Source organism: Giraffa tippelskirchi, chromosome 3, assembly GCF_054371585.1.
Source record: "Giraffa tippelskirchi isolate mGirTip1 chromosome 3, T2T-mGirTip1v1.2.pri, whole genome shotgun sequence".
NCBI lineage: Eukaryota > Metazoa > Chordata > Mammalia > Artiodactyla > Giraffidae > Giraffa > Giraffa tippelskirchi.
Genome location: NC_137277.1, coordinates 105,767,323 through 105,794,210, shown reverse-complemented (window position 1 = coordinate 105,794,210; position 26,888 = coordinate 105,767,323). Strand labels below are relative to the sequence as shown.

At 41.0% G+C, this 26,888-nt stretch overlaps 2 protein-coding genes and 1 long non-coding RNA gene across 55 annotated transcripts in view; 1 reads left to right on the top strand and 2 right to left on the bottom strand.

Moving 5' to 3' along the window:
* The window catches only part of NEB (nebulin), a 245,000-nt gene extending 244,334 nt beyond the window's left edge, over positions 1-666 (bottom strand). For all 50 annotated transcript variants that reach the window (XM_081578089.1, XM_081578080.1, XM_081578102.1 and 47 more), the window contains exon 1: positions 589-666. The gene's annotated coding sequence lies outside the window, so the exon portion shown is untranslated. The remainder of the gene's footprint in view (positions 1-588) is intronic.
* A 16,694-nt stretch (positions 667-17,360) lies between these two features.
* LOC145541485 (uncharacterized) lies at positions 17,361-26,607 on the top strand. Its single transcript, XR_014079056.1, has 4 exons — positions 17,361-17,543; positions 25,781-25,861; positions 26,017-26,248; positions 26,356-26,607. It is a non-coding gene; the product is annotated as an uncharacterized LOC145541485 (long non-coding RNA).
* Positions 26,330-26,888, bottom strand: part of ARL5A (ARF like GTPase 5A) — a 43,698-nt gene continuing 43,139 nt past the window's right edge. For all 4 annotated transcript variants that reach the window (XR_014079055.1, XR_014079054.1, XR_014079053.1 and 1 more), the window contains one exon: positions 26,330-26,713. The gene's annotated coding sequence lies outside the window, so the exon portion shown is untranslated. The remainder of the gene's footprint in view (positions 26,714-26,888) is intronic.

The following is a 26,888-nucleotide window of genomic DNA, read 5'->3' as shown; positions in this document are numbered from 1 at the left end:
ATTGACTGAAGTTATGAGATAGTGGGTCTTGGGCCCAAGTTGCTAATTCAGGAACCAGCAAAAGGATCTCCCAAGGCCTTCTTTGACGCCAGAGAGGAGGACTCTCTCTCTGTTGGTAAAAGTAGATGATGTTTTGAAGCAGCTGTCCCTTCGCCGAAAGATATTTGCTTGTAAACCAATACCCCAGCTGTGGCTGGTTTTGTTAAGCTAGCAAAACTGCCGCTCATTCTGAGTCAAATGAAGTCCAGTAGAAACAGATAAATATAGGAACGAAGGACATAGATCTTTTTTCATACTAGTATATTTAGAAAAAAGGAAAAACAAAGGCAAAAAAATTAAAAAAAAATTTGTTAGACAAGATAGCCACTCGGTCAAGCAGTAAGTTGGTTAGTATAGGACTTTAATCACACACTACACGTCAGGTATAAGTAAGACCTGAGCTGGGCCATAGAGTTATAGACTTTCCTAGTCATATTTGCATCACTCATTTCCCCAGTTAAGACCCAAATTTTGGAAAATACCTCAAGGAAAGTTGTAAAACATCTCCTAAAAGAATATTACAGGAAAAAAGCCATAAATTTGCCTTACCTTCAATCTACCAAATAAATTTCCTCAGCAGCAAAGCCTCTCCCAACTCTCCCCTCCTGACAACCCCAGACAAGAGCCGGAGTGGAGCATGGGCTCCGAATTATCATGTGGCCGGAGAAGCCAATCAGATCCAGAGTCGCTCAAATTTCAGAAGCTAAATATACTAAGTGATCTTCTGAAAACCACCTGTTCATCAATTCCACTAAAGGATAAAGGGTAACAAATTGCTTGCATAGAAGTATTCAAATGTAATGGAATTTTACCTAACTTCCAGCATATGGGGTTCAAATTGAGGTTTAATCTCTCATTTCCTACCGCTCTGTGTTTATATATATATTTATATTTATATTCACGCAAAAGAACTTAGAAGAAAATCAGCATGACTTTGAGGGGCTTTAATCCTTCTGTAACTGCTTTCTTCTCACCAGTATTTCCATCTTAATGGAGATAAATAAGCTTGCTCTTATACAGCTCACCTGGTGAGCCTGGGAAGTTACAGGTGTTGATATGAAAGAAATAGAGGGATAAGACCCAGAAAACATCAAGTTGGTAAAACCAATTTTTTTAAATGTGATAAAATGAAGTGATAGGTGAAAATACTTCGTGGTGATGCTAGATAAGGTACCCACAGGGCGTAATTAGAGAGATTAGGCCCCATAATTTTTCTATTACTAAACCAGTGAGGGGAATGCCAAGATCATATTCATTACCTTCTCCCTTTGTAAGCAAGCCTAGCTGCTAGGAATACAGAGCCTCCCTCAGTTCAGTTCAGTCACTCAGTCGTGTCCGACCCTTTGTGACCCCATGAACTGCAGCACGCCATGCCTCTCTGTCCATCACCAAATCCCAGAGTCCACCCAAACCCATGTCCATCAAGTCGATGATGACATCCAGCCATCTCATCCTCTGTCATCCCCTTCTCCTCCTGCCCTCAATCTTTCCCAGCATCAGGGTCTTTTCCAATGAGTCAGCTCTTCGCATCAGATGGCCAAAGTATTGGAGCTTCAGCTTTAACATCAGTCCTTCCAATGAACACCCAGGACTGATCTCCTTTAGGATGGACTGATTGGATCTCCTTGCAGTCCAAGGGACTCTCAAGAGTCTTCTCCAACACCACAGTTCAAAAGCATCAATTCTTCTGCGCTCATCTTTCTTTATAGTCCAACTCTCACATCCATACACGACTACTGGAAAAACCATAGCCTTGACTAGACGGACCTTTGTTGGCAAAGTAATGTCTCTGCTTTTTAATATGCTGTCTAGGTTGGTCATAACTTTCCTTCTAAGGAGTAAGCGTCTTTTAATTTCATGGCTGCAATCACCATCTGCAGTGATTTTGGAGCCCAGAAAAATAAAGTCAGCCACTGTTTCCACTGTTTCCCCATCTATCTGCCATGAAGTGATGGGACCAGATGCTATGATCTTAGTTTTCTGAATGTTGAGCTTTAAGCCAACTTTTTCATTCTCCTCTTTCACTTTCATCAAGAGGCTCTTTAGTTCTTCTTCACTTTCTGCCATAAGGGTGGTGTCATCTGCATATCTGAGGTTATTGATATTTCTCCTGGTAATCTTGATTCCAGCTTGTGCTTCTTCCAGTCCAGCATTTCTCATGATTTACTCTGCATATAAGTTAAATAAGCAGGGTGACAATATACAGCCTTGACGTACTCCTTTTCCTATTTGGAACCAGTCTGTTGTTCCATGTCCAGTTCTAACAGTTGCTTCCTGACCCGCATACAGGTTTCTCAAGAGGCAGGTCAGGTGGTCTGGTCCTCAGATGTAACTAATTGGGTTATTGATTTCTTATTTGTTTCAGATGACTCTGAGAGGCAAAATATGAATGCAGGTACAAAAGGGCTCAATTTCTGAAGAGCAAAAGCAAACAAAATGGAAATCAGTAAATTATTAGAAAATAATGCTCTATTTGCAAGTCAGAGGGTAAGACACTGTATAAAAATTATCCAACAATTTTCTACCTGCAGATGATTCTCACTGACTAATGTCTTTCCACTCCCTATTCTAAGGCAAAACTCGACAGGTCACTCGCATCTTAATGTGGATTTGGAACTACACATATTGTTATGGTTTTTTGGAGGGAGGTTAAATGTTAGAAAGAAATCTCACATTTCAAACATATGTACCTCTCCCTTTTCTGTGATTCATATGGCAGTAAAATTTGAACATCATCTTTCCATCTGAGTAATTATACCTGTTGATTTCATTTGTTTTCACAAGTTTTCTCGCCAAGGAATATTTGTGTGTAATATGATCATTTACCTGGAAACTGCAAACTAGAAGAATGATGACTTACTATTCACCACGTGCTTTTTAAAAGATGGTGTTACATTGAAAAATAATATGGGTCTTTTAAAAAAACATATAGTACAAAAATATATAAAGTAAAAAATAAGTATAAATTAATGCTTATCTGGAGTTATGCCCTCAAGATGAAAGAACCCCTCTATTTTTCAGGCCTATTGATGGCCTCTTCTGTGGAAGAAGAATAAATTGATATCTTGATTTATCAGTAGCTCCTTACATGCCTTTCACATAAGTGCTCAATAAATATTAACCATTATTATTTTAAAATTATTAATACATTTTTAAACAATTTATTGGTATCTTTACTCTTTATATTAGACTGAAATACTAACTTACTGTGAAACTTGTGAAATCAGACTGTAGTCTAAGAATTTATGATTCAATAGGAGTTTGGCTGTAAGACTGTATGTTGTTGTTTAGTCGCTAAGTTGTGTCCAGCTCTTGAGCAACCCCACAGACTGCAGCCCACCAGGCTCCTCTGTCCATGGGATTTCCTAGGCAAGAATATCAGAGTGGGTTGCCATTTCCTTCTCCAGAGGATCTTTTCAACCCAGGGATCAAATCCGCATCTCCTACGTTGTCAGGTGGATTCTTTACCACTGAGCCACCAGGGGAGCCTGTAAGACTGTATAATTGGGTACAAAACAAAGCAGGGTACAGTTAGGTACCAGTAGCAGGCTTCAGATGTTGTTTTCTGAAATACCAAAGTTTAAAAGTGTCATGCCTGGAGACCATAATAGATTTTATGGAGGAGATGCATTGTAATAGAGTTTCTGTTGTTGCAGTTTGATTTCATTAATTATTTTAACCAAATTATATCTGTACATTATTTAAGAATTAAATAGTTTTGCAAGGCTTCTTACTAAAATCAGTGCCTCCTGTTTCCATCATTCCTCTGTTTTCCCCACCCTGGAGACAATCATTTTAACCCTTTTAGTGGAGTCATTTGTTATTTATCTCTACATAGTTAACAAAAATGTCTCTATTATTCTTTTCTGATTTTTCCAGTCATTGGTATTATCTGTCAGGTTCCTACCTTGGAAGATGAGGCTTTAGTTCTCTTTAATATAAAACCCCACTCTCACCAGACACAAGCCTCATCTCCCATCTCTATACTCCCAATAATGTTTTATTTATATGATTCAGAATTCAATGTTTACATTATTATGATTAACAAAAGGCTGTTCACAGCTGAACCCCATATATTATGATTTTTTTTTTCCCTGCCCAACAGTTAATTTTTCTGCAAGTTGATAGTTTTTGTTTTTTTTTTTCCCTCTCTTTCTGTTTTTTCTCCATTGGCTTCATTTTTCTAGACAAGCAGTATCAAATACAACTTTCTGCAGTACTGGAAACATTCTAATACCACTACCAAGACTGTAGCCACTAGCCACATGTGGTTATTGAACAGTCAGTACATGTCTAGCATGATTGCGGACCCAAGATTTTACATTTTTTGTTTAATTTGTGTTTAAATAGCCACATGGTGGCTGGTGGCTATGGTGTTGAACAGCACAATTCTAGAGACTTATCACTACCTCAAACTTGCTGTCTAAATCTGCTCTTGTCCTTTTCAAAGACATCAAGCAGCATTTTATGCATGCTTGTATGCTAAGCGGCTTCCGTCGTGTCCGACTCTTTGTGACCCTATGGACCACAGCCTGCCAGGTTTCTCTGTCCATGGGATTCTCCAGGCAAGAACACTGGAGTGGGTTGCCATGTCTTCCTCCAGTGGATCTTCTCAACCCAGGGACCGAACCTGAGTCTCCAGCATAGGCAGGTGGCATTCTTTACCACTAGCGCCACCTGGGAAACCCTAGCATTCTACACTTCTATTCATCTTAGACCTCTCAGGGAGCCATCTGTTCCATCTGGCCTAGTTTCTTCTGTAGCTGGTGCTCAGGACTTATTCTGAATCCCCTTCACTGTTATTCTGGGGATTATGTGGATTATAATATGAAAACTCCCATTCCTTTATTGAACTAATGTTTATTATGTAAAATGTAAGAGGCACTGTTCTAGGTGCGTCCACCATGCATCAGGCATTGACTAAGCAATATTTATGCTCCACTTCTTGCTTATTAACAGATCCAAAATTTAGTTTTGGACAGAAGTATGCTAACTTAAAAAATACACTCCTCTTCAATTCCTTAAATGTTAGGGGAAAACTGTGACAGTTTTGCCAGTAAGATTTAAGTGCAATTCTATAGAATAAGGCTCCTGGGAAAGGTATGATTTTATTGATGAGCAGGGTCAGATCCCACTGGCATGCACTGTTTTCCTCTTGTCATTCCTCCCTTCTCTAGACCTAGAACACAGATATAATGTCTAAGGGCAGAGCAGCCACATTGAGACTATGAGGGTATAAGTCATACACTAAGAAATGTAAAGCTAGAAGGGGCCTTAGTCTTTAATGACTTCCTTAATTTTTATATTTCATAATTAGTTTATACTTCAATGAGTTAAATATATAATTGCATAAATAATTACATTATGATTATTTTAAATGTTCCTGTGTATTATATATTAATTTTTTCTATTTTCACTTTGCCACTAATAAAGTTGGTTATTTTTTTCATGTTTATTGACTATTTGTATCTTTTATTCTGTGTATTGTCAGCCCATATCTCTCCGCCTACACTGATTTATAGTCATTCTTAATATATTATAGACATTGACCATGTGTCTCTTCTGTATGTTGTGAATATTCTAAGTTGCTTGTGGTGTCTATGGCCATAGAGATATTTTAAATCCATATGCAATCAAATCAGGAAAGCCCTCTCCAGTTTTGACACTACTTAATAGGTGCTGGTGCTAAGTCGCTTCAGTCGTATCTGGCCCTGTGCGACCCCATAGACGGCAGCCCACCAGGCTCCCCCATCCCTGGGATTCTCCAGGCAAGAACACTGGAGTGGGTTGCCATTTCCTTCTCCAGTGCATGCAAGTGAAAAGTGAAAGTGAATTCGCTCAGTCATGTCTGACTCTTCGCGACCCCATGGACTGCGGCCTACCAGGCTCCTCCGTCCATGGGATTTTCCAGGCAAGAGTACCAGAATGGGGTGCCATTGTGAATTAATTTAAATGCCACTTTTAGTACTTCTTGAATTAAATTGGATGTCTGTTTCTAGAGGCTTGTGTTTTTTCTTGTTTTGCTTTCCTTTTACTTTCTGGAGTTTTGCTTTTTTAGGTTTTGTGTTTGTTGTGACTTTTAATATATACAGAAAACTATATAAAACTTATGTGTGTGCATTAGTCACTCAGTCGTGTCCAATTCTTTGTGACCCTCTGGACTATATCCCGCCAAGCTCCTCTGTTCATGAGATTTCTCAGGCAAGGATACTGGAGTAGGTTGTCATTTCCTTCTTCAAAACTTATGTGTACGATTTAACAAATGGGGTAAAGTGAACATTCATATAAATATCAGTCAGGTACAAAAAGGTCATCTATGTCCTGTCCTTGAGAGTAATAATTTCCTTGCTCTTATTTTTAATTTTACCACCTCTGTATGCACTCCTAAACAAATTTAGTTTTGTTTTTAAATTTTACATAATGGATTCATGCTATATGCAATTTTCATAGCATAACTTTTCATTTAACATCGTGTTTGTTGATTTTTTAATTATATAATAATATTTGTGTGTGTACTTGTTAGTCGCTCAGTTGTGTCCTACTCTTTGTGACCCCATGGACTGTAACTCGCCAGGTTCCTCTGTCTATAGAATTTTCCAGGCAAGATTACTGGTGCGGTTTGCCATTTCCTTCTCCAGATAATAATGTATACTATTGTGTAATACTTGAAATATTTTATAATATGACTTTGCTTCTATTTATCCATTCAGCTGGTGAGGAGCAACTGAGTATTTCCAGCTTTTGTCAATTAAGAACAAAGATGAACATTCTTGCACAGGTGTTCTGGTATTCATAGACAATTAAATGACCAGAGTATGTAAGTAGGCATGTAAATTATAGGTCAAAGAATATGCTTATCTTCAACTTTATTAAATAATGTTACCTGCTCTCCAAAGCTGGTACCAATTTATATTCTCATCAGTCACGTATGCTTTTAACCTGGCTATAGTAAGATTAAGCTTTCTAAATTTTGTCTGTCTGATGGCAATGTAATAATTTAATCTTGTGGTTCTAGTTTGCATTTTCATTACTGCTAGTAAAGTTGAACTCTTTTTCATATGTCTATTAGACATTTGGATATTTTGTTGTTTTTTGAGAAATATCTGATTAATTCTCTTGCCCATTTTTCCATTGAGTTGTTGGGCATTTGCTCACTGGTCTATAAGCCCTCTTTATATGGATATGAATCCTTTGATAGTTGTGTTGTAAATATCTTCTCTTCTTTATGGTTCTTTTCATTAGTTTCACACTGACATCTGATGAACAGGAGTTCTTAATTTTCAGGTAATTAACTTAATAATTTTCTCCACTGTGACCAGTGCTTTCAATAAAAAAATCCTTCTACCCTAAGATTATGAAGATATGTTCCTGTATACTCTTCCAAATACTAGGAATTTTACCTTTCAGATTTATGTTTAATCTATCTGGAAATTATTATTTTTGTGTATACCATGAACAAGAGATCTAGTTTTATTTTTTTCATATGGATTGTCAGTTGTGTCAATTTTAGTGGAAATTCCACTGTTTCCCCATTGGATGAAATTCCTCCTCTGCTATCAGTTTTATCTACATATATATGAGTTCTTTCCAGACTCTATTCTATCTACTGGTCTACAATATCACACTGTTGTTTTTCTATAGCTTTATGATCTGTCTTGATGTCTGGAAGAACAAGTCTTCCCACCATATTATCTTTAAGAGGGTTTTGGCTCTACTCATCTTAGATATTCTAAGTAAATTTTAGAAGCAGTTAATCAATTTCCCTAAAAAGCATTAATTCAACTAATCTATTTGACTCTTTCTAAGTCAGTATCACACTGTTTTAGTTCTTGTAGCTCTTTTATGTTTTGGTATCTATAGGGCAAGTTGCTTACAGACTTCTAAAACTCATCTAGATACCCTTATCCTTTTGTTCTTTTAGAAGTTCTGAGAATAAGCTTATCAAGTTCCATGAAAATTGTCCTTGGATTCTTTTTTTAATACTTGCATTGAATTTGTAGATTTATCTTGCAAGAATTGATACTTTATAATGTAATCTTCCCATCTAGATTTTTTTACATTCATCATTAGTTTTATGGGTTTTGTTATATAGATCTTACACATTAAATAAAATAAGCATGCGTGCATGCTTAGTGGCTTGGTTGTGTCCAACTCTTAGTGACCTTGTGGACTGTAGCCCACCAGGCTCCTCTGTCCATGCGGATTCTCCAGGCAAGAATACTGGAGTGTGTTGCCATTCCCTTCCCCAGAGGATCTTCCCCACCCAGGGATCGAACCCGGGTCTCCTGCATTGCAGGCAAATTCTTTACCACTGAGCCACCAGGAAAATAAGTGTATTCCTAGGCATATTAAATGGCAACCCACTCCAGTATTCTTGCCTGGAAAATCCCATGGACAGAGGAGACTGGTGGGCTACAGTCCATGGAATCACAAGAGTTGGACACAACTTGGTGACTAAACCACCACCAGGAATATTAAAGCACTTATTTTCATTGTGAATTCGATTTTGTATGGACTTTCTAGTAGACACTATGTATCAAGTCCCTCTTTTTATTACTATTACTGATTTATCATTTATAATCCTTAATAACTTTTTAATAAAACTTATTAGAACTTTGAGAAAGGTGGAAATAAATGTCTGCTCAGGCAGCTGTCTTGAATCCAATGCATGGACAGAGCAATCCTGAGTGAATTTCAGACAGAACTTTCAGAGCCAGAAATGATAGGAGGAAGAGCATTAGTAGATAGTATGAATAACCACATAGGGGTGGAAAGTGTGTGACATGTTCAGGGAATGAAGATTAATGCGATTTAGGTCAGGTAAGGTAAACATAGAAAAGTAATGGAAGACTCTAAAATAGCAGCTATACTGTGAAGGATCCTGAATGCCCAGCTAAGCAGTAGAAAAATGGAATGCTCCGACAATGTCATATTGCTATTCTCTTCTACATAGTGTAGAGCTTTAGGTTAGTCAGACAGTAGTTAAATAAATATACATCAGAAACATATTACATACACAATTAAATGCATTCAGTTGTGAAACATGCAGATTCAACAACATAGCAGGATATATAGGTATGAACTGGAGCTTTCTCAAATTATCAAAACTCCCAGGTGTTATTTGCTTTTCAAAAGCCATGTCAGACACACTAAATTTCAGCAATATTGCCTACTCACCCTTCTAAATTCTCCCACCTCCTCTTACCGCTGCTGCTGCTGCTGCTAAGTCGCTTCAGTCGTGTCTGACTCTGTGCGACCGCATAGACGGCAGCCCACCAGGCTCCCCCATCCCTGGGATTCTCCAGGCAAGAACACTGGAGTGGGTTACCATTTCCTTCTCCGATGCACAAAAGTGAAAAGTGAAAGTGAAGTTGCTCAGTCATGTCCGACTCTTAGCGACCCCATGGACTGAAGCCTGCCAGGTTCCTCCGTCCATGGGATTTTCCAGGCAAGAGTACTGGAGTGGGATGCCATTGCCTTCTCCATCCTCTTACTGAGTTTTCCTGTAATCAGAACCCATGAAAAACACATAAACATGGAAGAGGGAAATTTTTAAATGTTAACTTACCTTCTGGCCCATTTCTGGGTTCCTTCTCTCCTGTTCCTGCTTTCTAGGAGGACTTAGACACAGGTTTATTTTTTAAGTGAGCTCTCCATTAAGTTTCTTTGTTTCTAGAGTCTTGACTTTGAAGCTGCATGTCTCTGAATCTCTGCACTAAACTGAGAACAGCCACGGGTTTTCTTTGTTTTCCTTGGGTGCTTGTCTCTCCACAGCCTACCCCAAATTGTCCTTTCAACCCACTACCCGTGGTTATTCAATTGTTATGGAGTAAATTAACAGAATTTACAATTTACTGCCCATTTCCAACCAAACTTTGCCAATGGATGAGTGCCAACTTGAGATATAAAGATATTAATAAAATAGCAAAGCTGGTTTTCTTGTGAACTTACTCCATAGGCAGTACCTCCAACTCTTGCCCTCATACACAAACATATGTGTACATGTGTGTGAATCCTTTCACGCATATATAAGTATGTGTGTGTGTATTTCTTTTTGAGGGAAATGACTTCCCAAGTACTAGTTTGAATATATGTCTTTACATTGTCCTTAAAAGTAAGATCTAGTGTTCAAAAATCATTCATTATATGTATTTGTGTATATGTAAATATAGAGAGGCAGCCATAGAATTTACAATAGGAGCGTGTAGCTTAATTGTAGACAATTTTTAAAATTAAATATACATTTCCATGTACTAGTTTTCATATTTATTGGTCTTAGGGGAGGTAGCCGCTGTATCACTTTCTAGTTAGCAAGAAAAGACCATGTGAAGGAGGTAGGATTTTATGAAGTCCTGTGTATGCCAAACCAAACCACCTAAGCCATCCTTAGACAATAATTTTTTTAAATCTTTAAAAAAAAAAAAGTTAACCAGTTCCTAATGCTCTGTGAGTTATGAGCAGTCCGGGACTTCATAACTCACTTGACAGGGTTTGAACCAATATCTAACTCCCCTGTCTGTCACTGTCAGTGGGATCAGGACAGTTCATTTTTCAAGAAGGAAAGTGAAGAGGAGGGAGTTTGTCAGTAATGTTTTTATGAGCACTCACATAGCACTGGAAGTTGAATGTTTGACAATACAGAAAATATGGGCAGGTAAACAGTGGACAATAGTGGTCCAATTGATTCTCAAGTGCAGTGTAGTTCCAGGAAGACCCCAAAATGCAGGTCTGTTCCTGAAATCCAGTTCATCATGGTATGGACAATCTAGCTGACCTATTGAACACAGGTGGTCTGGAAGTGACAGGAAAACAGGGTCAATTCTATCTTCTTCAGTGACTTAAGATATTCTTTAGGAAGGATGAGGGTAGCACTATGGACCCTGAATTAAACAGATAATCTCAGATCCAAACTGCCACCTAAATAGCTGCACTCCTGGAATCATCATTTCAGTAGACAGCTGCCTAGAGTGGGCATAATTGGTACTTGGTTACTCTTGAGAATAGTTTTTTTTCCCAAAATGGAAGTTTGTACTATAGAACCTCTCTATGACTTCCTTTTCTCAAAAGTAACCAAGAAAATTGGGACTGGTCTTTCCCCATAGTTCTTGAGAATCATTAGTCTTACAAGTTGGTCCATGAAAAAACGGTTCCATTGTTAAGAAGTATGGGAAGTGCTGAGCTTTCTAACCCCTCAATGTGATTCGCAGGCACATTCAATTGTAATGGCTCTAAGAAATGGCCTCCAAGGAAAAGAAATCTACTGGTTTCTTTGGTTTTACCTTGGATGTCTGAAAATTATTCGACCCAGAACAATATATTTAATTTTGTCCCATTGAATATACTTTGCAGATCCTGACATTAAGACTTGTCCAGTGTGGCATCCTCCAGATCTGCCTCAGTCTAAACAAACCCTGGGGACTGGCACAGAAAAAAAAAACTGGCTCACAAGGCTGGGAAGAGAGAGTTGGTTTACTAACTTTCCCATCTCTGACCTGCATGCAGTTTAATTGAGAACTAACTGTATTACACTCGAAAATCCTCCCCCTGCTTCAGGACTCATTTTCTTTATCTGTAAAATGAGTGAGCTCTATGACCCTCTCCGCTTTGTCATTGCATGAAATACCTTCCTATGTGTGAGGTTCACTTTAGAACTTGACCTCTCCACTGCTCCTTGGGCTGCTGAGTGACAGACAACACAGCTAATCTTCCATAAATAGATGTTCCATATCTCGGGTCTCAGGATAAATTTATAGCTGAAGATTGACACATAGTAACTTTCAAACAAGACCATTTTGAACTCCATGAGAAAACATTTTACACTATTTAAAAAACATTATATTATAAAGCAATGGTATATTTTTAATTTAACAAGTATGAAAGCACAGTCCTGAATTTTACTTAAAAATAAAAAATGTTTAGAATTAACCAATACTTACCAAGCAATTTCTCCAGACAGGTCAATGACCAAGAGGCATTTCAATGCACCTTAGAGCTATCCCAGGAGCCACTAGGGTTAAATATGACTTTTTAACCTAGAAAACTTCTATTTGTTTCCTCCTGTTCTTTATGAAGGGCTTCCATGATAGCTCAATTGGTAAAGAATCTGTCTGCAATGTGGGGTCCTGGGGTTGGGAAGATCCCCCAGAGAAGGGAATGGCTGCTGCTGCTGCTGCTGCTAAGTCGCTCCAGTCGTGTCCGACTCTGTGCGACTCCATAGACGGCAGCCCACCAGGCTCCGCCGTCCCTAGGATTCTCCAGACAAGAATACTGGAGTGGGTTGCCATTTCCTTCTCCAGTGCATGAAAGGGAAAAGTGAAAGTGAAGTCGCTCAGTCGTGTCCGACTCTTAGTGACCCCATGGACTGTATAGCCTACCAGGCTCCTCCGTCCATGGGATTTTCCAGCCAAGAGTGCTGGAGTGGGGTGCCATTGCCTTCTCCGAAGGGAATGGCTACCTACTCCAGAAACCAATAAATGACTTTTCAGTGTGATTAGTACATTTCTTGATTGGTTACAGGTCTGCCTCATTCAACCATCCTAGGGATTTAACAACTAGCAGGAACATTTTGTTTCTCTATTATTTTGCTTAACTCTGAATGGTGACAAAAGGGTCTATACACCAACTGATCTAAAAATGAATCTAAGGTTGCAGAGGCTGAGACGGAGCAATAGTAAAGTTCAAATCTAATTTAGATGCCCAGGAAAACATGGCTTTCAAGGAAAAATACTTAGAGAAATATTGCTGAATCTTAAGTCATGGTACTTCCAGCAAGAAACTATGAGACAATAAACTAGCAATGTATCAATTTCAAGTGAGTATCCAAAACAAAATTCTAACCCCATTAGTAATTTGGAACTTGCTTCGTGAAATAAGCAAAAAATAGTTCTACAGATAAGGAGTACGTCAAGAACAGTCCTACACATAGGGAATAGGTAGAGACCGTTAGCTTTAAATCGCACAATTCCCAGAGGTTAAATACCTGGCATCCATAGAAAGACAAAGGAATCATTCCTCCAACCTCAGCTCAGTTCACCTTCCTGACTTTCTCTTTATCCAGATGCACAAAATGGAAATAAACACCAAATTATAAAGCTGATTGTTGCTTTGCCATGCCACCTAAAACCCAGACTGGGGGCCTTATCAGAGACTATTTTGGGCTTTCAGCTCAAGAAAACCCACAGGTGGTGTTTTATCAATGTACGATCTGTCCCTTGGCCCTCTGGACATATTCCACCGTTTCTAAAGCCTAATCTGCATCTCTGTCCCTGAGGCTCTTTTCCTCAGGCCTAGAGGAAGCTATACTGCACAGCAAGGTGCAGACCTATGTGAAAAGAAATTAGCATACCACACCGGTCACTAGCTACCACTCTCAACTGTGACTGTCAGGAGATTTTGTATTAATACCCCAGTTCCCTCCCACCTTGATAGGAATAATTCTGAGGCACGTGTTTTGCTCTGATCCCAGTTTCCCTGTGGCTTAACAGTTCTGCCTTCCCTTCCTTATATTACATGCCTTCCTTTACTGGAGTTGTTTGCACTTCTTAAATTGTTGTTTAGTCGTGTCTGAACTCTTTGCGACCCCGTGGACTGCAGCATGCCAGGCCTCTCTGTCCTCCACTATCTCTCAGAGTTCGCTCAAATTCATGTCCATTGAGTTGGTGATGCTATCTAACCATCTCATCCTGCCTCCCTCTTCTCCTGCCCTCAATCTTTCCCAGTACCTGTGTCTTTTCCAGTGAGTTGGCTCTTCATATCGGGTAGCCAAAGTATTGGAGCTTCAGCTTCAGCATCAGCCCTTCCAATGAATATTCAGGGTTGACTTCCTTAAGGAGTGACTGGTTTTATCACCACTTCTTAAGTACTTTCACTTAAATCCATCTTCAGTGTCTGCACCTGGGAAAATCCACACTACGACATTAGTATATCCATTTCACAATGAGGAGGGGAAGTTCTCTAAAACGTTATATGTACTGCAAAGGTGCATCTTTGTCCAGGAAAACCTCTTCCATCATGCTCAAGCTCTCCAGAGGCCGCTCCAGTGGGCTCTTATGATTGCCTTGCCTGTGCCTTTGACTCTTCCACCTTGAAACGTCCCCTCCATCTTCTCAGCTAATTTATGTCTAAATGTCTCCTAGAAGCTACATCAAAATATAACTATAGGGACATCCTGGTGGTCCAGTGGTTAGGACTCTACACTCCCAAACCCTAGTTGGGGAACTAAGATCCTGCATGCTACAGCAAAGTAAAAAAGTGACTACCCCTTTCTCTAGGATAGTTGCCAAAGTGTGGTCCCAGGACTAGCAGCATTAGGATCACCTGGGAACCTGCTAGAAACGCACATTCTTGAGTCCCTACCATAGGCTACTGAATTAGATTCTCTTGGGTAGCGGCCCAGCATCTCTATTTTAACAAACCCTCCAAGTGATTCTGCTGCATGATAAACTTTGAGAACTACTGCTCTCAGAAGTATTTCCTGCCACCCACAATCTAACTGTAAAAACCTCCAACTCCAGTTTCCTGCCCTCTTCCACAGTTTTTCAAACTCTCTTGATGCCTCCTCAATCTCTCTCACGTGGACCACTTTTCTCCTTCTCCAATGTAACTGGTTTAATTCAGGCCAATCCATATTTCTCTCTTGAATTATCAATGCAGTCCCCCAGCTGGTCTCCCTGAATATGTGCCTCCCATCTATTCTCCGTCAGACCTTAGGTGTGTGTGTCTAAAATGCAAAACTGCTGTGTCCCTTGTAGTGCTTCAAATATTTTCATTGCTGCCTGTCATCTAAAGGTAAGTTTATGACCCAAGGCCATTGGTGATTTGGATCCTACCTTTTTCTGGATTTCAGATACAGCAAAGTACCTACAGCTTACCTCCCCATTCACTCCCTCAAGGAGTGGGTGAACCACCTCTATGACAGGTGCATTCCTTAAGATCTTAAAGACCCTGCTAATGCTCCTCCTTAAACAAGCCGTTCAGTTCAGTTCAGTCATTCAGTCATGTCTGACTCTTTGCGACCCCATGGACTGCAGCGTGCCAGGCTTCCCTGTCCATCACCAACTCCTGGAGCTTGCTCAAACTCATGGCCATCGAGTCGGTGATGCCATCCAACCATCTCATCCACTGTCGGCCTCTTCTCCTCCTGCCTTCAATCTTTCCCAGCATTAAACAACCCTTCAAGTCAATCTCTGCTGCAGGGATGAAGAGGGGAGAGAGGGAGGGGCCAAAGCTTGATTTTTTTTTTTGCTACATTTTCAGTTTTGCTTGAGGTAGGTCTTACCCCTCAGGGACCAGTGAGGGCACTTGGCTTCTAGCCCCTTCTGCATTCACTATCTTTGGCTCTAGGATTTCTTTTGTCCCTAAACTCTTTGAGATGAATTCCTCCTCTGTAAACTAGAGATACATGCTTGCTTTGTGTAAAACATGGGGCTGGTTGAGGCTCAAATGAGAAAACGTTTATAAGCTTTGTAAGCTCTGAAGTACGAGACAAAAGTAAGATATCATTGTCAAATAACTGTAATAATTACACTATCCAACATTTAGTGGACATTGATTATTTGCCAGGGTTCATCTGAGCATAAAGTACACCATTTTATTTTATCACTTTAATGACCCATGAGTAAGATACTACAATAATTCCATTTTATATAAGAGGAAACTGAGGCAGCAGAAATTACAGATAACCTGCCCAACATTACTTGGAAGTAATGGAGCCAGGATTCAGACCCAGGTACTGTCAGCTCAGAGCCCAGTTTCTTAACTCCTATATGCTACTTCTTTATGAGCATGTCTGTGACTGTAGGGATGTGACATTATTCAAAGAGTTTGACATATTGTAGCACAGGCCAGTTAAACTCACAGTACAGGGATCAATCTATGGCTCTATCGTCCATCCATCCATCTACCTACTCACTGGTCACTCATTCACTGTCCTCTACTGGTGGCTGGAGTGGTGAAGAGTCTTATTCCTGGGGTCAGAGCACCTGAGTACAAAGACACTACCGTGTGACCCTGAGCAAGTAACCTACCTGCTTTGCACCTTGGGTTACTTTCCTATAAAATGAGGAAGACATTTGTACTGGTCTCAAAATTTCGTGCAGATTAAGTGAAAGAATTTATGTAAAACATTGAGCACTGTGCCTAATCTATGATAAGTATTCAATCAGTGTTGGTTATTATTATTATCATTTCTCTGGGGGCAGTAGCCATGTGGTCAGGCAAAGCAATATTCTCTACCAAAATGTCAAGAATGCGTTATAGGAGCCATCACGTCTCCAGAGAATGCTTGCAGCACTGAGAAAATTGTCTTGAGCCCTTGAGCTGTCTTTGGGTCAACAGACAAGAACACACAGGCTTAAGACCTGGGGTCAACACAGTGCCGAATGTGGAGCTCACTGCTGCAAATAGCAGCCACCTGCAGGCTGGACAGAATGTGTCCACCCTCTGGCGAGGAGCAGGCAGGGTGCAGACAAGGAGCACGCAGGAGACAGCAGGCACTGCTCTGAGTCAGGGGCACAAGGGTGTGAGGAAAGCTAAGCCAGAGCGAATGCAGTGTGTGTTGGCTCAGTGGGCAGAAGAGAAGAAAACTAAGCACATTTCAATCAAAAGTGCTTCTTTCCGAGGGGGGGTGGGGGCTGTGCTATCTGTGGGGTCCAGCCTCATTTTCACAAAGGATCTCAAGAAGAGGCCTCTGAACTCAAGTTTAATTAAGGGAATACAATAGCTGACCAAAATAAACCAACAGGATTAAAATGAGTCACTGTTCATCAGGGAACTGAAAACTTGGATCCCACTTCTTAGAGTACACTGTAAATTAAGATTTTGAAGTTAAGTCCTACAGTTATCTTGTGAATAACATAATTATATTGCACTCTGTTTCTGTGTTATAAGTTAATCTGTTGATTGAAAATACTCAAAGTATCCCACAATATTGATAATCTTGCAGTCCTGCTGCAATGCTTTTTAAAAGTTGTTTTTTTAAATAGATCATGAATCTCCAGAGTGAAAGTGGAACAGACCAGGCACTGAGTCTCCTGAAGCTTTATATTACTTTCACAAAATGAACCTCGGGATGTTACGGATTTGTGTGTCTCCCAGCCCCCCACCCCACCCCCCAACAAAGGTAAATTGACCTTCTAATCTCCCAGGATCTGAGAATATGACCTCATGTGGAAGCAGGGTTGTTGAAGATGTGACTAATGAAGTGAGGTTGTAGTGGAGTAGCACAGACATTTAAACAGTGTAACTGGTGTCCTCATAAAAAGATGAGCAACACAGAGGAGAGTGCTATGTGCAGAGACAGAGTCACAAAGGAGAAAATGGCCACACGAAGGTGGAGGCAGAGACTGGAGCCATGTATCTATGAGTTGCTGGAGAAGCCAAGGATTACCTGCAAACACCAGCAGCAAGAAGAGCCAAGATTGGATTCTCCGCTACAGTTTTCTGAGGGAGCCTGGTCCTGCCAACACCTTGATTTTAGACTTGCAGCCTCAAGAACTGTAAGACAGGTAAATTTCTGTTATTTTAAGCCACTCAATTTGAGAGACTTTGTTACTACAGCCCTAGGAAACTATTACACAAGATTACATCTTCCCTCTATTTTCACAGACTCTGGTCCAGGCATCTGTTAGAACAGGGTCCCAAGTGTTACCTTATCTTTGTCTTCTCTCACTAGGCTACAAGCGGGAGCTTATTCATCTTTAACTCAGCGTGTAATAGTTGTTCGATAAATGCATATTTAACTGAATGAATGATTCTTAAAGAGCCTCTGGGATTCACCGTGGCTGCTGGCCCAACTTCAGCCTTCAGCACTTGAATACTGAACTATTTTCCAGATTAATAGGTATACAAAGGTGCAAGGGATGAGAAACCAGGGCAGCAGCAAATGGCCCTGGAGGACACTAGAGGATCTGATACACTAAGTTGGCCACACAGCCTTGATCTCAGATTCGCCCCTTACCTCTGACCAGCCTCCAGGCACACACTTTTGGGTCTTTTTAAAAGTAAGTTGATTTGCCTGGGAGACAACTCCTTGATATTAAAAACGAGTATCACTTCAATGTTCAGTGCACATGTAGGAGATATTAGCTGTATTTGATATTTCTCCTTCTCCATATATTATGCACACACATATGAACACACACACACAAGTACATGTGTGTGTAGGTGTGTGTATAAATTTCTGATAACAGCCTTTGAGTTGATATTCAGTGACCTTTACAGGCCACTACTGTATACACAACCATTTGGTTGAAAATAATCATGTTATCATTAGCCATGTCAGTTCTGGAAAGATGAAATATGTAACAAAAGGAAAAGAAACAGTAAAACAAAAATCAACCCATTATAAGGTTGTGTGTTTTCAGAAGTACTGGACATTTTAAGCGGAGAAGGCAATGGCACCCCACTCCAGTACTCTTGCCTAGAAAATCCCATGGACGGAGGAGCCTGGTGGGCTGCAGTCCATGGGGCCGCTAAGAGTCGGAGACGACAGTGCGACTTCACTTTAACTTTTCACTTTCATGCACTGGAGAAGGAAATGGCAACCCACTCCAGTATTCTTGTCTGGAGAATCCCAGGGATGGGGGAGCCTGGTGGGCTGCCGTCTATGGGGTCGCACAGAGTCGGACACGACTGAAGCAACTTAGCAGCAGCAGCAGCAGGACATTTTAAGTTCTTCAAAATTTATAGCTTCAAAGACACCCAATCTGTACTAGAAAAAGTTGTATTTTGTTATTTATCCCAGATGCAAATTGAGTTATTTCTAACAGAACCGTCGTGACTTGAACACCAGAACCATCCAGCCAACCTCAATAGTTGCCCAGAGGATCAGATGGGAAAGAGAATGACTGTGTGCTCACCATCTGTTCACCATATGCCTGAGAAAAAAATTCAGAAAATCCATGTTCTCAGGGCCCCTGGACTTCGAATCAATCACCTGCAGGAGAACTGCCTCCTTCCACTGGCTACGCTGACCATGCTGCAGTAAACACATTTGACAATCAATGCTCAGAAACTTGCTTGTCTAGTACAGTGGGACACACGGTACCAGAGAGAACGCTGACCCATTGAGGGTACAACTTCACACGCCTGTCTTTTAGATGTGATGCTTGGCTACTACGGGCTTTCCTTTCTCTGAATCCATACTCTGGCCTACCTGTCAAGCAATGTGAAATCCAGGAGTTTGCCAGAGGGTTAACAGACACTGTAGTTTCTAAACTGGGGTATGTTACTCAAAATTAGCGATCGATACAGAGCATACTTTTTGAACATTTAAAAATATTCTTGGGACCCTAGTGATTGGAAGGAGTTTTCTTGGGGTTGCTCCAGGAATAGCTGACACAGAATTTCTCCATCTCCCCCTCTCCTTTACATATTTGAATTTTGCTTCTGATAAGCAAGCCAGATTTTTTAAAATTATTTGAATGCATTATAGTAGCTACTCAGTAAATAGTTATTGAATGACCCAAAAGATTCAAAATATATGTGCTTAGTGAATTTTGGATTAACAAATGTTAAATAATGTCACTGCTTAAGAATGCAAACCAGACTAAAAAGATCTAGTCAACGAAATCTATAGGAATGATACACAGGTGACGATCTTCCTCTTGGTACTTGGTACTTGCTTTATGGATATTTCATACACTATCAGCTAGTCCTCTTGGGGATGAGAGAGGAAACTCAGAGGTCTTGAAATCCTTTTACAACTTTTAACAGCTTCATGGAAACAGATAAACCAACCAACCAAACAAAAAAGAGTGGAGATATATATACATATATATAACTGATTCACTTTGCTGTACACCTAAAACTAACACTACATTGCAAACCAACTATATTCCAATAAAAATTAACAACAACAAAAAAGCAAATTCATCAACCACATGTGGTTGAAATCATACAGGGCCCCGGGGCTGTGTGGGAGATACGAGGACCCCGTACAGAGATCTGGGTCAATATGTTACAGTTCCTATCACCACTAGCTCAGCAGATCCCCTCTTTGAGATGCATGCTCAGCACTACCCAGAGGCCAGACATGTCCTCAACAACATCTCCCCTCTGCTAGAGGACAATGGGAAGGTCTGGCAACCTGAGCACTAGTGGAAGCCTTTGAGGCCGAACTTCTGAAAGTTTCCTCTGCTTTTTGGCCACATGGGTTCCTGAACGTGCAGCCATGCCTATTTTTAAAATTAAAAATAAAATAAGTAGCAATTTTATTATATTAACATTCAAATGTACACACACACACACACACACACACACACACGTAACCAGGGGATGTAGTCAATGAAGATGACATCCATAGGCTCATGAACCTAGCTTGTGCTGGAGACACTGCTGGACCAGCAAGCATGACTCTGCCCCCTCAATCAAAGCATGCATCCAATGAACAACTGCTGAGTGACAATTAATGTGCTAGGCTTCTCTGGTGGCGCGAGTGGTAAAGAACCCACCTGCCAACGCAGGAGATGTAAGAGACACCAGTTCAATCACTGCGTCGGGAAGATCCCCTGCAAGGGGCATGGCAAGCCGCTCCAGTATTCTTGCCTAGAGAACCCCATGGACAGAGGAGCCTGGTGGACTACAGTCCATAGGGTCACAAAAAGTCAGACATGACTGAAGTGACTTAGCATACATGCTCGCAATCAATGTGCTAGGAATGTGGATATGTGGATATGGTGATGACTGAGAAAGACAAAGTCTCTGTCCTCTTGAATTTACATTCTGGCAAGGAAGATAGACTGCACACAGTGGACAGATCAAAGTTGTAACAGGCAAGGGAAGAGCGGCAAGGCAAGCTGCTGGTCTGAAGAGCCACGGAAGTTCTGTGATAAGGTGAAGTTGGAGCCCAGGTCTCAGTGAAATGAGAGAGCCACATGAATGTCTGAAGGAGACCATTCCAAGCAGAGGAAGCGACAAGTACTAAGGTCCCAAGGGAGGAATATGCCTGACCTATTTGAGCAAGAGCAGAGCCAAGGAAGCAGGAAGAGGTTGATGGAGATTAGCAAGGAGCGGTTCATGTTAGGGTCAGATCCCACGGGCCCTTATTATGCTTTTGGTAGGTTCTGAGTTGGGGAGTGACAGCCATGTACACTGATCCACATGGATAATCCTGAAAGGGCATTCGTTCTAACAATTGGGTGTCCTTGGCAGACTTCTCAGGGGTAGCCAGAGAGTCTGCAATCCTTGTAGAGGATGAGTTCTGAACCCAGTATCTTGGATTGTCGTCATTGTTCAGTCACTAAATCATGTCCAAATCACTCCTTGTGACCTCTATGGACTGCAGCACGCCAGGCTCCTCTGTCCTTCATTCTCTCTCCAAGTTTGCTCCAATTCATGCCCATGCTATCTAAGCATCTCATCCTCTGCCGCCCCCTCCTCCTTTAGCCTTCGATCTTTCCCAGCATCAGAGTCTCTTCCAGTGAGTCGGCTCTTTGCATCAGGTGGCCAGACTATTGGAGCTTCAGCTTCAACACCAGTCCTTCCAATGAATATTTGGGGTTAATTTCCTTTAGGATTTACTGGTTTGATCTCCTTGCAGTCCAAGGGGGACTCTGTTGCCTGGAGAACCCCATGAACAGTATGAAAAGGCAAAAAAGGTCTCTTAGATTCCATGGGGCTAATTCAAGAGTGGGAATCACCCTGCCCACTGTTTCTCTCCTTCCTCCTGCTTCCCACCCTCAGGAGTTGTTCCTCCTCAGTAGACTTCTGGGAAAGGTAAACTGGGGAGAGGAGATAAAACGCAAAGTGCAAGTCATCCAATTTGAATCTTTCAACTTGGTCCAAGCATAGGGAAAGAAGGGTGAACAAACATCTGATCTGAAGTCTGGGAAGTAGCTGATCCATGTCCATCAGTAATATCTGTCCTTTTTGCTTTAGATTCATGAATCCAGGCCCACGCTGGCCCTTTTTATTTATTTATCAGTTTATTTTATTCTATTATTTCTTTTGTTTATTTTAGAGGGCTTACCCCTCTGAAAAGATGTATACATATATCAGCCCACGCAGCCACGCACCCTAGAGACACTGAGGCCAGGAGAGCAGTGGTTTTCGTTCTTTGCTTTCAAAAAATTTTATTGAAATAATGACCGAGGGTACTATGGGAACAATTTATCTACAACACGTAATTATTCAGCTTAGCAAATATTTTAAAAGTAAGCTAAGAGACAAAAAATAGGCATTGCCATGAGCTGCATCTGTGTTCTCACAGAGGAGAAAATACAACAGAAAAGGGAAAGGTGGGAGATGACAGGGCTTCTCTCGTCATACCAGTGAACTCAGACTTTGAAAATACAAGACGAACCGGAAGGCATACCCTTTCCAGCCTCCTGCCTGCACTCATCAACTTCACAAATTTTCCCAGGCGCCCTAACAAGCCTACTCACCTCTCACCTCCCTCCCCAACCTCCTCCTCTCACCTCCACCACCTTTCACCTCTCTGCACCACCAGAGATGGAGGGGAGCTGAGGGAAGCAACCCCAGTTAGCAGCCGAGCCTGGGCTAGAAGTCCAGGGGTCCAAATTCTCCTACCAACCCCAGCTGCCTTTGATTCATTCATATCCTCTCTTCCTTATAATGAACCACAAGGGAAAACTCAATGATATTCAGCAAGTTATTTCCTGCCTCAACATTCAAAGTTCAGGCCAAGAAAGGAAGTTTAGAGCTACTGAGTAAACACTGGTGCTAAAGCCTGCAAGGCAAGTATTCCTACCAAATGTGACCGATGAAGACACTGGCCATCAGAAGAAGGAAGGAACGTGGCTGTTTAGCTGCAGTGCTGGTGCCAGAAAGCTGTGTGTGGCTGGGTTCCCTCGCTGACTCGCCTGCTTCAGACTCGGAGTCTCTTTTTGAGTGTCCCCAGCACTGTGATGCCCCAGGGCCATGGTGAGCTATAGTTTCAGATTCTTCATGGGCCATGAACTGTCCCTCATCAGCATGTGGCAACAGCCCTACTTTTGATTCGGGGCTCAGGGTATGTGGGTTGTGGGTGGAGGCAGAGAGGTGCTTCCTGGAATGATAGCTCATCCAGATATCCATCCTTTGAGGGTTCCATGGACTGAGGGAAACTCCAAGCCACTCACCTTTCCTCAGAGCTGCTCTCATCCCCCCTTGTGCGTCAACTCACAGGCAACAGGAAGAGCAGGTGGCTGTTCCAAGCTAGAGATCACTGGGCAAGACCACGTTTGAGATTAACAAGCCCACCTAGCACTGAGAAAAGGTGGGCTCGGAGGTGTACATTCAAGCACCAGAGTGAACCAGCCAGGCCTGGAGTGGTTACCTCACTTGTCTTTTCTGCTTCCTCCTCCCAACACACACACACACAGACATACAAACACATGGACACACACACAGACATACAGACACATGCACACACACACACACACACACACACACACACACACACACACACACACACACACACACACACACACACACACACACACACACACACACACACACACACACACACAGGTTAATATTACATGCATGAGAGATTAGGCAGAATCTGAGCAGCTCCAAATGGTGGAATGAGACTCAATGGAGGGTGAGGCAGCTCACAGAGGTAGATTGGGGGTTAACATGGACAGGCATTCTTATAACCAGAGCTGTCCGATCAAGGGGCAGCCTGCTTGGTAAGGTGATAGTTGTTGTAACTCAAAGATGTAACAGAAGATGGCTGCAAAGCCTCTGATTTGGAATGCTGGGGGAGGCCTCAGCATGCCGCAGTCCTTCTGATTCTATGACTCTAACAGATCTTGAAATAGTTCACTTACTGTCAACTTGCACTGAATCATTTTGCTGAATCACCATTTCCTAAAGTCACTATGACTCAGACAGGGTTTATAAGCAAAGCTTTTATCTCTATATCTCAAATGTGCTCAGTTTGAATCTGTAAGAAAGAAGATAAATTTATAAACGAGGGGTTTATTCTTGCCTTTCAGAGATAACTTACATATATTTCTCACATTTTAACTCTCTCCTGTAATATATTTTTTAAAAAAGTTACTACAGACAGCATTTTTGGACACCCTCAAATGTTCTCAAAACATAGGGAGTCAAAAATTGATGTCCTACTCTCTGACAGAGAAATCCTCTTATTAGCCTAAAACACTCTGCTCAGTACTCCAGACTCATCTTACACTTGTCTGGGGTGACAGAGAGAACTCACTAACCTTCTTCTTAAAGAAAGAGTGAAATATTTGCCATTTCTATTGTTAACCTGTTCTGTGACCTTGGGAAACTTACTAGCTTCTCCAAGACTCATGGAAATAGAGACTATAATAGCATCTATCATACAGTTACTGTTAGCATTAAATAATACATGTAATATACTTTTTGCAGTATCTGACACATGGCAAAAAAAAGTTAGCTACCATTATTATTCTTAAAATGATGGAACTTTATTAGAAATTACATAAAGAAAAAATATATATACACAAATGAAACTATAAATCAGTCATAAAAAAGATGAAAATTTGGCATTTTCAACACCATGGATGGACTTGGAGGGCATTATGCTTAAGTGAAATAAGTTAAACAGAGAAAGACAAATACTGTATGGTATCACTTATGGGTTGAATCTAAAAAATAAAACTAGTGAATATAATAAAAAAGGATACAGACTCACAGATATCAAGAACAAATTAGTGGTTACCAGTGGGGAAAGGGAGTAGCAAGATAGGCATAGCGGTTAAGAGGTACAAACTACTATATATAAAGTAAATAAGCTACCAGGGGGATTTCTCTGGTGGTCCAGTGGGAACCTGTGCTTCCCCTGCAGGGGGTCTGTGTTCAATCCCTGGTCAGGGAATTAAGATCCCAAATGCCATACAGTGCAGCCAAATAAAAAAAAGCTACAAGGATATATTGTACAACACAGGGAATATAGCCTGTCTTTTATAAAAACTATAAGTGGAGCATGACCTTTAAAAATTGTGAATAACTATATTGTACACCTGTAAAACATTATATTGTACATCAACTATATTTTAATAAAAATTTTTTTAAATACTAAGGAACTATGCCTTAAAATGCTCTTTCATGTAAAAAAAAGTCTGAAGATAAGCAGTTTTGGGCTAGCATGCAGCTCCCAAGCATTATTAACAATAACATTAACCCAGACTCCTACATTTTCTCTAGAAAGTTTAGCATGTGATACCCATTCTCAAATCACCTCCTGGTCCAAGATGGTTGCTAAAGCTCAAACCACCTCATCTGTATTTCAAGAAGTAGGAAGACAAGAGAAAGATAAACATGCACCTTCCTAATTTCTGGTCTCTGTTTAACTTTGCAAAGGTTACTGAAGCTCTTAAGAGTCAGAGGCCAGAAAAGGCCTTATGGACAATCTAATGAAGTCTGATTCTCCATTACACAGATAGGCAAATGGAGATAAACTATGTCTATAGATAAAATATCTTGGCCCAGGTAGTGCCAGAACTAGGGGACTGAAGAAATCTGAGATGATTAACAACTCTGTGGACCCATCAACTTTCCCTCTGTGGGCAGCCCAGATTCAGACTCTCCAATCAAGGAAAGCCAGTTCTAAGGAATTTACATGCTAAACAAATCCAGACTTCTGAAGGCCTTAATTTAGAAATAGGGACCCCCAAGCCTTAGCCTTGCCTCCCTTTCCAGCCTTCAGCCTGGCTTCTATGGAGCATTCCCAATATCTAAGCAGATAAGCCACTTTATTGCCATGTCATATTTACAGTTTAGAACTTGCTGTTGTGTTTTCTTTTCTCAGATCTAGTTCATGGACTAAATAGAAAGGTGACATCAAACAGTTGAGCAAACAGCTGTCGGAAGCCGCCTCTGAGCACTCTGGGTAAGCAGCTGGTCCCCCTCCAGTGACACTCTGTGGCAGGCTCACACCGAAAGGTCATGGCTACCAAACAGCAAGCTGGTTGGAGGTGCCTGGGACGTGACATCTGTTTGGAGTCCACTAATGCTGGTTTTACTCAAGAATTTGTTGTTTTTCAGGGCAACCATGGATTATTATGACTACCAACATTTGCTGTCTATTGAATGACTATGGAGTAAACAGAAAAGGCAATGTGTCCATCTTCAAGAAGAAGCTGGCAAACAGGCTACATGTGGGCTGGGAAGGGGGTACATTTCATTCTGGCTCATCAACAGATGGTCCCACAACAGCCCTTGGAGGCCTCACACATCATACAAACCCACTTATTCGTTCCCCACCAGGGTCAGGGAAGTGTTTGCTGGGACCTTCAAGGACAGCGAAGGTGTGGGGTGGGGGAGGAGGGTGTTGGCCATAGGTCCTGAGTCAGGCTACTTTATTTCCAACCTCTTTTATTTCAGGAGGGTCACATGTGCATAAATTGCAGCCAAGACAGTTAACTCTCCTACAATAAATACAAGTAACTACAGACTACAAAGTGAACTCAAAAACACTCACTCTGAAAGACTCCAAAAAATGACTCCAATCAGAGTCTTCATAGCACCATGGTTTTACAGAAAAGTGGAAGGAACTTTTAATATATTCAAATCTAATCTCCCTGTCCTCCACACAACATTCCTGTTAGATAAATTTTAGTGCCTGTTTGAACCATTTCAAGGTCTGAGATTCCTCAGTTTTTTTGAGGCAGGTTTATTAGTAATGCTCTGCTTTGGTTCTGCAATTCCTCAATAGAGAATGTTTAAGTAGCGAGGACCCGGCCTAGAGGAAGAAAGAGAAGAAAGAATCAAATTCTGTACGCTTTAGTAACTTAAATAAGACCATAAACAAAGTCAGAAAACTGGTAAAAAAACAAAAAAAAAAACACACAAAAAACCTGTGATACATATAAGAATGGGGTTAATTTTCCCAATACACAAAAGCACTTATACAGCAA